The following is a 17,665-nucleotide window of genomic DNA, read 5'->3' on the forward strand; positions in this document are numbered from 1 at the left end:
TTCAGTGTCTTATATTTTCAACTTATGAATAAAAACATCAGGTGAACACACAGCAAAATAACACTTTATTGTGTTTTCATTAGGATCCCTTTCTATAAAATCAATTGGTGCAACAAAGACTCAAAACATGTAGCCCAAAAATTCCTAAATGAATAGTCTGTGTGGACAATAACCTCAATAATAAGCTCTGTACAGATATATAACTATATAACGAATATAACTGGAAACCTCTTGAGCTGAGATGCGAGGAGACAAACACAATTGGCTGTATTTACATTAACATAATTCAATGACTGTATAAATTAATGGACAAAGCCATCGATCACGTGACACCCTTCATTCCTATGTGAAGACTCAAAAGCGCATTGAAGCCAAATGAAGTCGATTAAGATGGCGTCTCATGAAGACGATGGGCGCGTTCCTCTGCCCAGGTGTTGCTGACGCCTGCCAGATATTGTAACTCCTGGATAAGCATTTTAAGTATCAGCTAAAATCTGTCAGACAATGACACAATCGTTGACGTCGCACGCAACCATTGTTTGATGCATGCAAAGTCTGAGCAAGAGGAGCTCAACCATAATCTGCACATCTTGAGCTATTCCAGGAAGTGATGTTGCAGGCACCCATTTAAAAAAAAAAAAGATTGATCAATCTCACCTTCTACTGTGAGAGTCTCTGGCATTAAATCCATTTGAAATTGTAGTGTACTCTCACAGTTCATCAACAGTTTAATTGAGTTATGAACCAAACAAACCAAGTGAGCAATATAAAAGAATAGGAGATGAACATTGCTGTCTTGGCTGGAAGAGTGTTTTGGGGAATAAAAATGTCCTCTTTGTGCACATTTTACAAACACTCTTGATCTACCATCAAAATCATTCAGCAAATACACTTAATTATTGGCATGAAATTGTTCATTTTTTATTTAAATAGGCAAGTCAGTTAAGAATAAATTCTTAAATACAATGAAAGCCTTCCCCAGCCAAACGCTAACCCGGATGACACTGGGCCAATTGTGCATCACCCTATGGGACTCCCAATCACAGCTGGTTGTGATACAGCCTGGAATTGAACCAGGGTCTATAGTGACAACTCTAGCACTGAGATATAGTGCCTTAGACCACTGTGCCACTCAAGTGCCCCTAAAAATTTGTCTTGCTTCAATCACTTGGTTGTACTGCTTCTTTGGCTAGGTCGTAAATACTGTAAATGGCTTAATTGTACTATATACAGTTATGTCCATAATTATTAGCACCCTTGATTTTAAAAATGGTATATAAAAGTGCTGGTCAGATGGTCAGATGACATGAAAATAGAGCTCTTTGGCCACACACCAGTGGTGGGTTTGGTGTAAAAAAAACTACAGAAGCATAGGCAAAAAAGTAACTCATACCTACAGTCAAATATGGTGATATTTTAAGCTATGGGGCTATTATGCTTCCATGGTCCTGTGGCCCCTGTTAAGGTCAACGGTATCATGAACTTTACCAAGTACCATTTTAGCAAAAAACCTGGTTGCCTTTGCAAGGAGGTTGACACTTGGCTGCAAGTGGATCTTCCAGCAAGACAATAACCATAAGCACTTATCAAAATCCACAAAAAAATGGTAATTGACCACAAAATCAACATTTTGCAATGGCCATCTCAGTCTCCAGACTTGAACCCCATTGAAAATCTGTGGTAAGAGCAGACAAAGGATCTGAAAGATCTGGAAAGATTCTGTATGAAGGAATGGTCTAAGATCCCTCCTAACGCGTTCTCCAATCTTATAAAACAATTTAGAAAAATTATCAGTGTTGTTACCCTTGCAAGGGGAAGGTGCTAAAGTATTGAAAACTGTGGTGACAATAATTGTCAACCCTACCTTCTTGTGTTTTTTTGTATTACTTGTTAAACAAAATCTCTTTCTCTGAGCAATCGTATTAGTATAAAATATAATAATGTAAAAAAATATGTAGCAGGGGGCCTCCTGAGTGGTGCAGCGGTCTAAGCCACAGCACCACAGTGGTGGAGGCACGGTTCGTTCCCAGGCTGTGTTACAACTGGTCATGATCGGGAGTCCTATAGGGCAGCGCACAATTGGCACAGCACCATCCGGGTTAGGGGAGTATTTGGCCTGTGGGTCTTTACTTGGCTCATCGTGCTCTAGTGACTCCTTGTGGTGGGCCAGGTGCCTGCAGGCTGACAATGGTCGTCAGTTGAACTGTGTTTCCTCCAACACATTGGTGCGGCTGGCTTCTGGGATAAGTGGGCGGGTGTTAAGAAGAACGGTTTGACAGGTCATGTTTCGAAGGACATGTGACTTGACCTCCACCTCGCGAGCCCGTTGGGGAGTTTCAGCAATGAGACAAGATTGAAAAAGGGGGTAAAATACCAAAAATATTTTTACAAAAATGTAAATGTAGCATACAATATAGCTCAGTATTTGTATTATGTATTTTATACATTATTTTTTGCTCATCTTTATCAAGGGTGCCAATAAATATGGACCTAACTATGTCTTGCTCCTTCTGTATCTTTCTGTAAAAAAAACACCTTTGAAAGGATTTAAAAGAGGATGTCTCCATACAGTATTTGCTTTTGACACATGGCCATAGAGGTCTCCTCCTTCACTATTTCCTTTCATCCTGCGCTCTTCCATTTCATGCCCGGCGCTGGAGATAAAACATCTTTGTTACTCTAGTGCCCTTCGTGTTGAGACGGCAGTCAGTGCTTCAACTTTATTGTCCTCAGTCCTTGATCAGTCTTGCCTTTTGAGCTTGGACAAATGACAGACTGGGAAGATTCTTGAAGATCATACACTGATGGATGGGAGCGATTCGGGTTCAAGTGGAATTTATCTCTCCAGTCCCTAGTTTTGCCAGTGCTGAGCCTTTCAGTTCCAGACCTTTTAGATTTCTAGCATGATCAGTTTCAAAGCCACCTTGTGCAGTGCATTGTACCAAATACTTAAACATTACAGCCTTTTCCCCCGACCCCGATGAAGCCTAGTCCTGGGGCCTCATTTATAAAACAGACGTAGGATCAATTTTGATCTTAAGTATGACTTACGCAGAAAACCACGTATAAGTAGTTATTTATGAAACCTTACTTTGATGTGGAAATGATCTTATCGCTACGCAAAGTCTAGACTCGACATAAGTGATTTACCTGCTGGTTATGTATGGCTATTATTTTTTCCCCTTGCAGTTTAAGGTCGGTCCATGTCTTTTTCACATCAGCCAAAGTTCTGTCTTGCTGCCCCACCTCGTTCACTGCAGCAGCGACACACACCCAAGCTACCTGTTTGGCTTTGTTTGTCAACTCACTATTTAGTCCACCGAATAATACGTGTTGCCTGTCTTCAATCTCCTCTACCATCGCCGTGATCTCATCTTCCAAAAAGTTTGCTTTTCTCTTTTGGTCCATGGCTATTCCTGACTAAACCCTCATTTGTGCAAGCATTCTATAAGGGGAAATCGCTGATTGTAAGGTACGTTCAGGTGGCGTCAATTTTAAGTTAATTTGAGATTTATAGATCACAGGTGCGTAAGTTACAAATGGGTTTCTTAGAACCTGCGTAAGCAAGGTTTTTATGTTCAGTATCTTTTATGAATCGAACGTAAGCACACCATCGGAAATGATCTTACGACTAAGTTCAAGTGTAAATCTAAGAACATTTTAATAAATGAGGCCCCAGGACTAGGATTTATCTGTGTCTGGAAACTGGCTCTACATATTAAGTGCAGTACAGTGCATTTGGAAAGTATACGAACCCCTTGACATTTTCCACATTTTGTTACTTTACAGGCTTATTCCAAAATGGAATACATTGTTTTCCCCCCTCATCAATCAACACACAATAAGCCATAAAGACAAAGCAAAAACAGGATTTTAGAAATGTTTGCAAATGTAAAATGTTAAATCAACTGAAATATCACATTTACGTAAGTATTCAGAGCCTTTACTCAGTACTTTGTTGAAGAACCTTTGGCAGTGATTACAGCCTAGAGTCTTCTTGGGTATGACGCTACAAGCTTGGCACACCTGTATTTGGGGAGTTTCTCTCATTCTTCTCTGCAGATCCTCTCAAGCTCTGTCAGGTTGGATGGGGACCGTTGCTGCACAGCTATTTCCAGGTCTCTCCAGAGATGTTCGATCGTGTTCCAGGCCGGGCTCTGTCTGGGCCACTTAAGGACATTCAGAGACTCCTCCCGAAGCCACTCCTGCGTTGTCTTGGTTGCGTGCTTAGGGTCGTTGTCCTGTTGGACGGTGAACCTTCGCCCAGTCTGAGTGCTCTGGAGCAGGTTTTCATCAAGGATCTCTCTGTAACAGCGCCCCTTCAACCTCAGTCGGCTATAGAAATTTGGCTTGTCAACTAAAACCCTCACAAACTTTTACAGATGCACAATTGAGAGCATCCTGTCGGGCTGTATCACCGCCTGGTACGGCAACTGCACCGCCCACAACTGCAGGACTCTCCAGAGGGTGGTGCTGTCTGCACAACGCATCACTGGAGGCAAACGACCTGTCCTGCAGGACACCTACAGCACTCTATGTCACAGGAAGTCCAAAAAAATAATCAAGGACAACAACCACCCGAGCCACTGCCTGTTCACCCCTCTACTATCCAGATGGCGTGGTCAGTACAGCGGCATCAAAGCTGGGACCGAGAGACTGAAAAATAGCTTCTATCTCAAGGCCATTACACTGTTAAACAGCCATCACTAACACAAGAGGCTGCTGCCTACATACAGACTTAAAATCATTGGCTACTCTAACAAATGGATCACTAGTCACTTTATTAATGCCACTTTAATAATGATGTTTACATATCCTGCATTACTCATCCATATGTATATACTGTATTTTATACTATCTATTGCATCTTGCCTATGTCGCTCAATCATTGCTCATCCATATTTATATGTACAGCACATATTCTTATTCCATCCGTTTACTTAGATTTGTGTGTATTAGGTAGTTGTTGTGGAATTGTTAGATTACTTGTGGATAGCGGAACTAGAAGCACAATAATTTCGGTACACTCGTAATAACATCTGCTAACCGTATGTACAGTTGAAGTTGGAAGTTAACATACACCATAGCCAAATACATTTAAACTCAGTTTTTCACAATTCCTGACATTTAATCCTCGTAAAATTCCCTGTTTTAGGTAAGTTAGGATCACCACTTTCTTTTAAGAATGTGAAATGTCAGAATAATAGTAGAGAGAATGATTTATTTCAGCTTTTATTTCTTTCATCACATTCCCAGTGGGTTCAGAAGTGTATATACACTCAATTAGTATTTGGTATCATTGTCTTTAAATTGTTTAACTTGGGTCAAACATTTCAGGTAGCCTTCCACAAGCCTCCCACAATAATTTGGGTGAATTTTGGCCCATTCCTTCTGACAGAGCTGGTGTAACTGAGTCAGGTTTGTAGGCCTCCTTGTTCGCACATGTTTTTTCAGTTCTGCCCACAAATGTTCTATAGGATTGAGGTCAGGGCTTTGTGATGGCCAATCCAATACCTTGACGTTGTTATCCTTAAGCCATTTTGCCACATTTTGCTTGGGGTCATTGTCCATTTGGAAGACCCATTTGCGACCAAGCTTTAACTTTAACTTCCTGACTGATGTCTTGAGATGTTGCTTCAATATATCCATATAATTGTCCTGCCTCATGATGCCATCTATTTTGTGAAGTGCACCAGTGCCTCCTGCAAAGCACCCCCACAACATGATGCTGCCGCCCCCGTGCTTCACGGTTGGGATGGTGTTCTTCGGCTTGCAAGCCTCCCCATTTTCCCTTCAAACATAACGATGGTCATTATGGCCAAACAGTTATATTTTTGTTTCATTAGACCAGAGGACATTTTTCCACAAAATACGATCTTTGTCCCCATGTGCAGTTGCAAACCGTAGTCTGGCTTTTTTAATGGTGGTTTTAGAGCAGTGGATTTTTCCTTGCTGAGCGACCCTTCAGGTTATATAGGACTCGTTTTACTGTGGATATCAATACTTTTGTACCCGTTTCCTCCAGCATCTTCACAAGGTCCTTTGCTGTTGTTCTGGGATTGATTTGCACTTTTCGCACCAAAGTACGTTCATCTCTAGGAGACTGAACATGTCTCCTTCCTGAGCGGTATGACGGCTGCGTGGTCCCATGGTGTTTATACTTGCGTACTATTGTTTGTACAGATGAACGTGGTACCTTCAGGCATTTGGAAATTGCTCCCAAGGATGAACCAGTCTACATTTGTTTTCTGATGTCTTGGCTGATTTTTTTTGATTTTCCCATGATGTCAAGCAAAGAGGCACTGAGTTTGAAGGTAAGACTTGGAATACATCCACAAGTACACCTCTAATTGACTCAAATGATGTCAATTAGCCTATCAAAGCCTCTAAAGCCATGACATAATTTTCTGGAATTTTCCATGCTGTTTAAAGGCACAGTCAACTTAGTGTATGTAAACTTCTGACCCACTGGAATTGTGATACAGTGAAATATAAGTGAAATAATCTGTCTGTAAGTCTGTAAACAATAGTGTCATGCAAGTAGATGTCCTAACCGACTTGCCAAAACTATAGTTTGTCAACAAGAAATTTGTGGAGTGGTTGAAAAACTAGTTTTAATGACTCTAACCTAAGTGTATGTAAACTTCCGACTTCAACTGTATGTGACCAATAGAATTTGATTTGATTTGTACTTTGCTCCGTTCATCTTTCCCTCGATCCTGACAAGTTTCCCAGTCCCTGCCACTGAAAAATATCCCAACAGCAGGATGCTGCCACCACCATGCTTCACCATAGGGATGGTGCCAGGTTTTCTCCAGACGTGACACTTAGCATTCAGGCCAAAGACTTCAATCTTGGTTTCATCATACCACCGTATCTTGTTTCTCATGGTCTGAGAGTCCTTTAGGTGCCTTTTAGGAAATCTTCAAGTGGGCTTTCATGTGCATTTTACAGAGGAGTGGCCTCCTTCTGGCCACTCCACGATAAAGGCCTGATTGGTGGAGTGCTGCAGAGATGGTTGTCCTTCTGGAAGGTTCTCCCATCTCCACAGAGGAACTCTGGAGCTCTGTCAGGAGGACCATCAGGTTCTTGGTCACCTCCCTGAGCAAGGCCCTTCTCCCTCGATTGCTCAGTTTGGCCGGGTGGTCAGCTCAAGGGAGAGTCTTGGTGGTTCCAAACTCTTCCATTTAAGAATGATGGAGGCCACTGTGTTCTTCAAGAACATTTTTTGGTACCCTTCCCCAGATCTGTGCCTCAACCTGTCTCTGAGCTTTACGGACAATTCCTTTGACCTCATGGCTGGGTTTTTGCTCTGACATGCACTGTCAACTGTGGGACCTTATATTGATAGGTGTGTGCCTTTTTCATGTCCAAACAATTACATTTACCACAGGTTGACTCCAATGAAGTTGTAGAATCTCAAGGATGGTCAATGAAAACAGGATGCACCTGAGCTCAATTTCAAGTTTCATAGCAAAGGGTCTAAATACTTATGTAAATAAGGTATTTCTGTTTATTTTTTATTTTTAATACATTTGCAATTTTTTTTAATTAAATCCTGTTTTTGCCTCGTTTTTATGCGGTATTGTGTGTAAATTGATGAGAATTTGTTTTAATTTAATCAACTTTAGAATAAGGCTGTAACGTAACAACATTTTGAAAAAGTCAAGAGGTCTGAATTCTTTCCAAATGCACTGTATATACAGTTCCTTCTGAAAGTATTCTTACCCCTTGACTTATTCCACATTTTGTTGTGTTACATCCTGAATTCAAAATGGATTAAATATTTTTTTTACCCTCCCATCTGAACACAATACCCATAATGACAAAGTGAAAATATGTTTTTTGACATTTTTGCACATGAATTGAAAATAAATACAGAAATGTCTCATTTGCATAAGTAGTCACACCACTGAGTTAGAATCACATTGATTCTCACATGTTAGAATCACCTTTGACAGTGATTACAGCTGTGAGTCTTTCTGGGTAAGTCTTTAAGAGCTTTGTGCACTTGGTTGTACAAAATTTGCACATTATTCTTTTAAAAGTTATTCAAGCTCTGTCAAATTGGTTGTTGATTATTGCTAGACAGCCATGTTCAAGTCTTGCTATAGATTTTCCAGCTGATTTAAGTCAAACCTGTAACTAGGCCACTCAGGAACATTCAATGTCGTCTTGGTAAGCAACTCCATTGTATATTTGGGCTTGTGCTTTAGGTTATTGTCCTGCTGAAAATTGAATTTGTCTCCCAGTGTCTGTTGGAAAGCAGACTGAACCAAGGTTTTCTCTAGGATTTTGCCTGTGCTTAACTCTATTCCGTTTATTTTTATCCTAAAAAACTCCATATTCCTTGCCGATGACAAACATACCCATAACATGATGCCACTACCACCGTGCTTGAGTGGTACTTAGTGTAAGTCGCTCTGGATAAGAGCGTCTGCTAAATGACTTAAAAATGTAATGTAATGTGTTGTGTTGGATTTGCCCCAAACATAACGTTTTGTATTCAGGATATAAAGTTCATTTCTTTGCCACAATTTTTACAGTTTTACTCTCGTGCCTTGTTGCAAACAGGATGCATATTTTGGAATATTTTTATTCTGTACAAGCTTCCTTCTTTTCACTCTTTCATTTAGGTTTGTATTGTGGAGTTACAACAATGTCGGTGAGCCATCCTCAGTGTTCTCCTATCATGGCCAATAAACTGTGTTAAAGTTACCATTGACCTCATAGTGAAATCCCTGAGCGGTTTCCTTCCTCTCAGGCAACTGCGTTAGGAAGGGTGCCTGTATCTTTGTAGTGACTGGGTGTATTGATACACCATCCAAAGTGTAATTAATAACTTCACCATGCTCAAATGGATATTAAATGTCTGCTTTTTTACCAATTGGTGCATTCTTTGCCAGACATTAGAAAACCTCCCTGGACTTTATGGTTAAATAGGTGTTTAAAATTCACTGCTCGACTGAGGGACCGTATGTGTGGGGTACAGAGATGAGGTAGTCATTAAAAAAAACATGTTAAACACTATTATTGCACACAGACTCCATGCAACTTATTATATGACTTAAGCTAATGTGTACTCCTGAACTTATTTAGGCTTGCCATAACAAAGGGGTTGAATACTCATTGACTTAAGGCATTTCAGCTTTTCATTTTTAATTAATTTGTAAACATTTCTAAAAACATCATTCCACTTTGACGTTATGGGATATTGTGTGTAGGCCAATGACACAAAATGTCAATTGAATCCATTTTAAATTCATGTGTGTGTCTGTGTGTTTGTTTGAAACCCAGAGAGAGAGAGAGAGAGAGAGAGAGTGTTCATGAACCCAATCACTGAACTTGAAAATGATATTTTATTTCCTGCTGGGTGAAATGGGTTTATTATACCGTTTATTATACCGCATGAGCGTGTGGGATGCTGTGTGACTCATTTGTATCCTGGCAACTCGTGAAGGTGAAGGAACACATCATTTAAAAGTTCACTTACTGGGTTAGAAATACTCTGGGAGATGCCGTGCAGAGGTGATGGCCACATTGTGGACAGCCATGCTACAGCACTTCCCTCCCCCATTATGATCATCGCCATGAGGACACCTTAAAGAGAACTGATAATGGTCCACGGTAGTGGACCAATCTGTCAGCATTTATCTGCCTACCGTAGTGCCATCATAATCCTTGCGTAAAGGGGAACTCTACAGGTCAGACTTTGTGTAGCCTCATTTGTATGTATTTTCTATCATACTCAAGAGAGTACAGACTGCTTATTGGTTACATATCTTCATAGGAGACTGGAGTTTTACCCTCCATACCAAATATTTCCTCTAGAATCTAGATCTCACTTGGCCCAGTGTTTAGATCTGCGTTGATTAATGAAATGGGACGATAGGATGCCAAGTTTGGCTCAAGGGGAGATTGACTGTCTGTTTGGGACTATATTTCCTCTTGGAAGACATCCATGCCCTGACCCAGTGTTCGTGATTGAGACAAAATGTCACAGTGTGCCGTCTAAATGATCTCATTATGCATCTAACAGCTGTTTTCCCCCTGCACTGTGGCAGTGGTGGCAAAGAGGCAACGCTTCCCAACAGTGTCTCAAGGTTGCAGACCTGGGTTTAAATACTATGTCAACTAATTTCAAATACTCAAAGCTGGGTTTGATTGAGTTTGACTGGCACAATGGAACAAATTTAATAATTGCAAAAGTGCAATCCCTGCCTATCTGGCACTCTAGGCAGGCTAAAGTAAACTAAAAGTATATGAAAGATTTCAAATAGTATTTTAACCAGGTGTTGGAACCAAAATAATTTTCCAATTGTTTAGTTCTGAACAGAACCCGCTAAAAAATTGTTCCGTTCCACTGTTTCTGACCAGCAAAATAAAGTTCTGGACCGGTTTGAACCCCCCAAAATCACTGGTTTATATCGCCCCTTTCTGTTCCTTTTTAAACCTTTGAAATATAGGCATACTTTTTTAAACATTAAATTACTTCACCAATCAGTGCGGATAGAGCAGGTTGTTGTGGCTCATAAGCGATTTAATCTGTATTGGAAAGTCATTAAAAGAACATTGTATTTTGCGGTAACACCATGGTTTAATCACAATGAAAGACAAACACACACACTGTGCTGCCAGTCACAGTGTAGGGATCGAGACGCAATTACATTTTGAGGGTGAATAGAGAGCGAGTGAGGATGGAACAAGCTTGCCTTGAAAAACTGGGGTGGTTTAGCTAACGTGGGTTAACTAGCTAACAAATTTGTGCATGCAGAACAGCGCTAGAATAAAAAAATCTCCTCACTTTTTGTTGTTAATTAATCCAATGTGGAACGTGATACATTTAGTATCCTTAACTAGCATTGGAAAAGTAAATCCATTCTTCTTTAATTAAACATCTCTCCCTAATTTCTGGATTACGCTTGTAATGTAGTCAGTAGGCTACAGTAATTTATGCTTCAGAATGGAGGGGCAGGTAGTCTACACATACATGCACACCTACTGGCAAATAGTGATTGCTTTGCATAGGCGCTTTGTTGACATCTTTGTGGGACTGAAGAAGAAAAAATGCCCAGAATGTAAAACATTATTAAAAAGTTCCCATTCTTTTAACATAGCGATTCTGTTCCGGAACAGTATAGATCACATTCGTTTTCGGTTCGGGTTCTCTTCCTCAAATAATTTCGTTATTTTCTGGTTTTCAGTTCTGTTTTCTGAACCGGTCCCAACCCTTGATTTGAACCCAAGACGGGACGGTTGGCAGCTGGACTTTTGAATCAACCACTGATTTGAATCAGGCAAGTCAGGAGAGAGATACGCAGTTTCTACACAATCATTTGCACTCGATAAGTAAATAAAGGGATCACAACAAAATGCACTCAGGCAAGAAATACCAGTCTCCGAACTAAGTGCTTTCGCTGACTGAAAAAGCACTTTGAAGACTGATTTTGCTAACACCGAAATGGCATGAATATGTGTTAGTCCTGTTAGGTTGAGTGTTAGTTTTACTCATGTGGGTTGCCAGCTGTAATTTCTCCTCCAATCTCTCCTCTCCTACTAGAGAAGTGTTACTTATGGCTGTTTTGCCTAAAGATGCTTCTGATGGATTTAGAGTCCCGTTATTTCATCCATTTACGGCTGGCTTAGCAGGCGAGCAAAAACAATTACCTTGCCTGGCGACAGTGGATGAATGTATCCTGTCAATTTATTATGGCTCCCCCAGGAGCGGCAATCTAGTGTTTGATCCTATCTATTAGAGCATTCTGGATGGGTCGGCATTTATGTAGTATGTTATGACATCCTCAAAGCTTTTAGATAGGCCCACGATAGGCCCCAGATAGGCCCACGATACATTATTCCGAATTTTGGTTCATTTTTACCCTCAGAGCAGCATTTGGGTGCAGAGAATAAATCACCTTAACCCAAGGTCAGAATTTGGGAATTCTACCGCAGGGAAGGTTTTAGCAGTCAGTCAATCTCCCTGCATGCCTGTGCTGGCTTTCTGCTGAAGCTCAGCTTCTGCATGGTCAGTACTCGGACTGTGTGTGTGTGTGTGTGTGTGTGTGTGTGTGTGTGCGCTTCACAGGAGATGGGATGCTACTATATAATTAAAATTCATTATTTTACAAATTAATGGGGAAGGGGAGGTATGTGTATAAGAGCAAGGGAGGGATGGGCTTTGCTTTTGTTGAGCATAAAATGCTTGTCCCCAGCCATTCATTGTCGATAATTGATGGACTGCATTCAGACTGCATAATTGGATGCATATGAACCCAGCCTGTGCCATGTGTAGGAGTGAATAATTGTCATAGCGCAACCTCTCCTTGCCATGGGTTACTGGGCTGGACATGCACAATTCACTATTACAAATGTGATATTAGAAACCCCAATGGATTGGCCTTGCTGCATTGAGCCAGTAGTCTATTAAATTATAAACATTCTGACCTTACCTTTGTCTAAATGACAGTGAATGTCCACAGGGATATATGGACGAAATAGGTTATTGATTATGTACAGCTTACGGTATAGATTTCTCATGATTTCAATTGGTAAATTGATAACAAGCTGAGTTTTACAGAGAATACAGACTGTATTTTTTTTTAAAGCAAGTCAGCGCCTGTTTTTAATCAGGAAAATGAAGGAGTTTGGGGTCAGCCAGGATGTTCCGGAGAGGGTGTACAGCAGCTTGGTGGAGAGCATCCTGACGTTCAATATGACAGTCTGGTATGGTAATCTGAGCGTGAGGAGCAAAAGTAAACTGTCCAGAATAGTAAAGTAATATGTCGACCACAGGCACATTTGAGCAGTCTGTTCCACAAGGCAACCAAACAGAAGGCACTGGCTGTCGTTGGCGACCCCTCCCACCCTCTAGAGGCTTCCCTCTAGCCGGCGTCTCAGAATGCCCATGGCCAAGTAGAACGTGATCAAACATTCATTAGTTCCTTGTGCTGTTGAACTACTAAATGCAAAGTAAATTGTATCAGTATACTGTATGTAATTCTCTACGCAGTGCAGTTGGGACAGCGGTCGATTGTGATTGAATGTATACATGTTTTTAGTGTATGCAACATGATGAACTGACTGGTATAAATGTGTATGATGTGAGAATGTATGTATGCGTATGTGATCCTTTTAATGGAAGGTGACGCCAAAGAACAAGGGATGAACAATAAAGTTTTAGTCTATTGAGTTCTATTCTAGATCCTTAACATGGAAATCCAACTGTCTTTGCATTTGTTTTGCCTTATGAGCGATAAAAGACCTTTACTGACGGTTACTTTGGCGATATTGAATCATGTTTTATAGTGGTTATTAGTTTCTCTCAAAAACACCTCGTGTCCTCCTATCTTTATTAACCATTTGAAACGTGTAACAGGCAAATACATAAAGTAGTGTGCATAGTGTGCATTTCCAACGTGTCCCATTTACAGTCTGCCTCGCCACCACAACTTAGGACGCATGAGAAACTGTTTCGCTTGAAAGTATCTCAAATGCAGATTGCTGATGACAGAGAGAGATGCCATCTAGCTTTGATGATCTGTGGAGTAATTAAAAATGCTATTTAATTGAGCAATTCTTTCAGAACAGCTCGTGTAAAGTATAGATGTGAAGCTAATTTATTTATTTTTTGTTGCAGCAAAAGAGAATATGTTATTTTGACTATTTGTACTTTGACATAAAAGAGACAAATTCGTTTTCTGAAGGGAATCTGGAATTCTACCCAGTCAGAAACATGTGATCTGAGAAGAGAACAAGAGACTCTCTGGTCATTACTGCACGTTGGAGAACATGACTTGGAGTGAGGTCACGTTTTTTGTTGTTAAATGTTATACCAATAACTCAATGTTGAGCATCTTCTCTGGTTCATTTACCATACTCAAACTATGCCGGACACTCCAAGATGCTTATATAAAGGAGAATGTAATGAAACGTTCATGTTAGGTGAATTCGGAATGTGTGTGCATTCATAACTCTTAGTGTTGTTGAATGCTGGCACTGTGTATGAAAAATAAATACCCTTTTGTAATGTGTTTCAACTTGATCCTTGATTAGATCTCATGCTTCTTCCAGTACCCCAAACTACAACATCAGCAGTTCTAACAACTAAACTTTATTGGCTACCTAGCCACCCAAATGGGTGACAGCTCACTTGGTGGGTCTTTCCCATATGTGATTGATTGTCTCATTAACTCTCCAGACATTTCATTGGTTCATTTAGTAATTGTATGTTCACATGACTTGTATATCTTTCTGTTTGAGGTGCAAAGCCCACAGGAAGTGATGCAGTCCAGAGGCATGGTGGAGCCCTGTTGCAGAGAGCGTGTGGCAAGCGTTTGATGAGAGCACATGGCTACTAAAGGTTGTGAGATGGACTGTTTTTTTTTTTTTAAATGGACGCCTGCCTCCTGAGCCCTATACTACGTAGGTGGTTTGAGGAGTTACAGTAGTCAGGTAACTTTGGTCAACTCAGAGTTCAACTCGGGATAACCGGTACCACGAAAGTGGCTCACCTTTCAGCCAGGTAAATATCTATGGCAAGAAATCCTTTAGAACTAACCTGCTCCTGTGCAGGCTAACTCCATGTCCTAAATGAAATGTCTGTGCTGTGAGTTGAGGACCAATTAAATCCAATTCCCTTCCTCTTCTTGCATCATCCCCTTTTATTTGAGGAAGACTGATTTAAAGGCCTAGTGCAGTCAAAGTTGGAATAATACTGTGAACATTATGATTAATACCCTTTTAGTGTAAAAACTGTTGGAATACACCACCTGAAACTTCAGCTTGTTCTGGTGGGATGGAGTTTTGGCCTGCCTGGTGAAATCGCCAGGTGATACATTCGTTAATAGACCAACAAGAAAGATAGTTCCAAACCTCTCTGCCAATGACAGCTGGTTTTGAGTTATCCCCTCCCTAATCATATCACTCTCAGACGGTCCTAGCAAAATTATTGCTTGAGAAATGTCTCTTTGCTAAGAACCTATTTGTTTATTTTTTGTTGTTGACCATTTTAATAGATTGTTCTCGCAGTAAGGTATGACTCTATTGTTTACCCAGGAAATATTTGATATTGAGATAAAACAGCTGCATTGGACCTTTAAATATTGTTAATCAAATATTTTGTGTAATTTTTTTTTGTTAAAATACCTATCACATTACACATTTAGTAATAACAGAATGCATTTTAAACTTCACGCACAGGACAATTTGTGTATGCCTTAACACAAATTATTTTATGATAGGAGTGGGGAAATAGGTGCTAGTGCATTGATAAGTACATTAAAGTACACCAAATACGGCATTAACAATAAGCAATAAAATAAGATGGTACTTTAACAAGCCTGAAGAGTTCAGCGTTCAACTAACCACGTACGACATACACGCGCAGTTACAAGCCTGCAAGAGTTAGGGGCAGGTGGACAAACAATATCCACCATTGTGGTACGGATGAATACTAGCTGGAATGTGAAGCTAGCTGAAGCTGTCTAACTTTAGAAAACTCTGTGTATATCTAGCTTCAATTGTAGTATACCCCTCAGGAATAATTTGAAAATATGAATGAAGAATGGTCTTGAGTTCAGCTGTGGAAAAACCATGCCTTATATAAATGTTTGAAACGGGTCATTTGTAGTCTGCCTGCTCAACCCAGATCCTAAGAACGTGTCACAATTCCACTTCGTGACAGGTCTGGGAAAGTAGCGTCCCTACACAAGATGACGAATCACTGCTACACCAGCACTGTGGCACTATGGCTTGGAATGCCCTGTAATAAGAAAAATGAATGTCTGTACGCTTTGAATAATGCTTGTACCAGAGAGGCTATTTAAAAAAGTTTCATGCTGTTAAGTTACATTGCAGCTTGTTCAGTGTTACTCTTTTTAGCCCCTGTACACATCAACTAGTTCCTTACTATCCCTGTCTGTCTGCAACCCACGGCAGGCAGACGCTTGGTCTCAGACACTTTTTCCTTTAGGTCTTTCCCAGTCATGGAGTGTTTTTTTTGTTTCAATGGGAGCCATAGCTACACTGTGCCCCGCCTCGAGTCTAATCCTTTGCAGGGAAAAGGAGGGGGTGTACTAAACTAACATATGGAATTGTTTTAAGATGGTCAAACTGTACCATGGATCATTTAGTTGTTTGATATACAGTTTTAGGACCTCTGTAGGTATATATATAAATTGATTTGATGAACCATTGAATTTGGCCTTACTGCTATTAACCTAAAGCAACACATTGAAAAGAACACATTAATCAAAACATTTTTAACCTTTATTTAATTAGACAAGTCAGTTAAGAACAAATTCTTATTTTCAATGACTGCCTAGGAACAGTGGGTTAACTGCCTGTTCAGGGGCAGAACGACAGATTTGTACCTTGTCAGCTCGAGGATTTGAACTTGCAACCTTTCGGTTACTAGTCCAACACTCTAACCACTAGGCTACCCTGCTGCCCCATACGTGGTATCTGTCCTATATGTAAGAAAGCAAAAAAATGGTTGTTTACTGTGGAATGACTAGTACAAATAAAGGTAAAAAAAAAAACCTTGACATAGAAATGCCTATTCATTTCCATTTATTTTTCCTGGTCTGACAAACACCGCTGTAGCTTTAAGTATGGGTAGCTGCAGCCTAATATGTTTGACAGGAGTATGGGCGAGTGGGTGTGTTGAAATGAGTGGGTGTATGGGAAGCGAATCAGCTAATTGGGCAGATTTGTTGCCACTCGACCGTTTTGGTTGGCTGATTGGGCTGTTGATAACCTGCGACCAGTACACCGGTGTTGCCTGCTGACCTGAGGTGCTTCCTACTAGGCAGCAGGTTAATGGTCGTGTTGCTGGCGGTAGCTAATGTGGCTAAGTTAGATAACAGCCTACACAATAAATAACTAATATTGATAACCATCTAGATGTCACCTTGATACATACACTATGTATACAAAAGTATGTGGACACCCGTTCAAATTAGTGTATCTGGCTATTTCAGCCACACCCGTTGCTGACAGGTGTACAAAATCAAGCACACAGCAATGCAATCTCCATAGACAAACATTGGCAGGAGAATGGCCTTACTGAAGAGCTCAGTGACTTTCAACGTGGCACCGTCATAGGCTGCCACTTTTCCAACAAGTCAGTTTGTCAAATTTCTGCCCTGCTAGAGCTGCCCCGGTCAACTGTAAGTGCTATTATTGTGTTAAGTGGAAACCTCTAGGAGCAACAATGTCTCAGACGCGAAGTGGTAGGCCACACAAGATCACAGAACGGGACCATCGAGTGCTGAAGCGTGTAAAAATCGTCTTTCCTCGGTTGCAACACTCACTCCCGAGTTCCAAACTGCCTTTGAAAGCAACGTCAGCACAATAACTGTTTGTTGGGAGCTTCATGAAATATGCCTCCATGCCAGAGCAGCCGCACACAAGCCTAAGATCACCATGCGCAATACCAAGTGTCGGCTGGAGTGGTGTAAAGCTGGCTGCCATTGGACTTTGGAGCAGTGGAAACGCGTTCTCTGGAGTGATGAATCACGCTTCACCATCTGGCCCCTTAGTTCCAGTGAAGGGAAATCTTAATGCTACAGCATACAATGATGTTCTAGACTATTCTGTGCTTCCAACTTTCTGGCAATAGTTTAGGGAAGGCCCTTTCCTGTTTCAGCATGACAATGCCCCCGTG

Source organism: Oncorhynchus nerka, linkage group LG22, assembly GCF_034236695.1.
Source record: "Oncorhynchus nerka isolate Pitt River linkage group LG22, Oner_Uvic_2.0, whole genome shotgun sequence".
In the NCBI taxonomy this organism is placed as follows: Eukaryota; Metazoa; Chordata; class Actinopteri; order Salmoniformes; family Salmonidae; genus Oncorhynchus; species Oncorhynchus nerka.